Source organism: Lactuca serriola, chromosome 5 (genome assembly GCF_051521515.1).
Source record: "Lactuca serriola cultivar US96UC23 chromosome 5, Lser_US96UC23_V15, whole genome shotgun sequence".
Lineage (NCBI taxonomy): Eukaryota > Viridiplantae > Streptophyta > Magnoliopsida > Asterales > Asteraceae > Lactuca > Lactuca serriola.
Genome location: NC_136412.1, coordinates 49336120 through 49337587, shown reverse-complemented (window position 1 = coordinate 49337587; position 1468 = coordinate 49336120). Strand labels below are relative to the sequence as shown.

At 42.1% G+C, this 1468-nt stretch overlaps 1 non-coding gene across 1 annotated transcript; it reads left to right on the top strand.

Annotated features, from left to right (window-relative positions):
• Positions 1-702: 702 nt before the first annotated feature.
• On the top strand, positions 703-809 carry LOC145056100 (small nucleolar RNA R71). The gene has a single exon (XR_013685636.1). It is a non-coding gene; the product is annotated as a small nucleolar RNA R71 (small nucleolar RNA).
• Positions 810-1468: the final 659 nt, after the last annotated feature.

The window sequence follows — 1468 nt, the reverse complement described above, 5'->3', positions numbered from 1 at the left end:
ACCGCTCATTGATTTGCCTTGCAAGTTACCCTAGTTGCTTCTCGATGTTGAGGATCGAGGCTTGCTGATTCCTCATCAATGCTTGCTGCTCTTTCATCATTGCTTGTTGCTCTCGTATTGCTGCATCGATTTCATTGTTTCTCTTCTAGGATGCGGATGCAAATCGGGTAAGCATCTCTTCAAAATCCCTCTTATTTTATTGAAAAAGTTATTCTTTTTGGTAAAAACCCCTCGCCTTTTGTCTGAATTTCTCCTCCTTCGCCTTTTTGTATTCTTCATAGGGTAGCACTCCTTTTTAGGTTTATCCAATCTTCGTCATACCTATCCCCGCTCGAGTAACACACTTGAAATTTCCGATTCCCATTCTCATCCAAGTCACAATATTTAGTAAGACGTGGCCTGCTATAATTGTCACAACCCACCCGGATGGCGTAGATGGATTGATCCATCTTTGTAATCCTACGATCCATGCCCTCTAACTTAGCCATGACTACCGACATGTCATCAGAAACTGAGTTCACCACTCCTTTAGTTGAGTCATGTCTTGGGTTATGATATTCTATAGCATGCTTAGAGAACTCTTCAATCAACTATTTTATCACTGTGGGTGCCTTCTTTGTGAGTGGCCCTTGGGAGTCAAGGAGCTGCCTGGTTGTCACATTCACTCCATCATAGAAGATGGAGACTTCTTGCTGAATGTTTAGGTCATTATGAGGGCAGTTCCTCAACAAGCCTTTGTATCTTTCCCATGCCTCATTGAGTGACTCACCTCCTTGTTGTTCGAAGTTTGTAATGGCTTTCTTCAACTTTGCTACTTAGGATGGTAGGCATAACTGATCTATGAATTCTTCTCACATCTTTTTCCATGTCGTAATGGATCCTGGGCGTAGTGATTTCAGCTAATCTTTTGCGGCTCCCTTGAACGTAACCGGTCGCATCCGAAGTAGAACAGTCTCGTGAGGCACATTAGGGATATTGAAGTAGTTGGCTATATTGTTGACCTCATCAATATGATTGTACGTGTCCATAGAACGGGATGTCCTTCAGTTGGACGAGAATGTGACCTTTCAATTCAAAGTTTGTTGTTGCTGGAATCGTGGGGTGCACAGTATCGTCACACATCCTTCGTTTGTATTCGCCCATGGATATGTTTGCAATGTTTGACATTTCTTCTTCTAGTTCAGTTTCACTCTCTTTTTCAGATTCAGGTGCTTTGATCTCGTAATCTTCTACCTTCTCGTCTTGAACTTTCTCAAAACCGCTTGATCCCTCGATTGATTTGTCTTTCTTTTTGCGGATAATCGATTCCGGAATCGTGGGTTGCACAGTATTGTCACACATCCTTCGTTTGTATTCGCCCAGGGACATGTTTGCAATGTTTTCCATTTCTTCTTCTAGATCGGTTTCACTCTCCTTTTCAAATTCAGGTGCTTTGATCTAGTAATCTTCTACCTTATCGATTTGAACT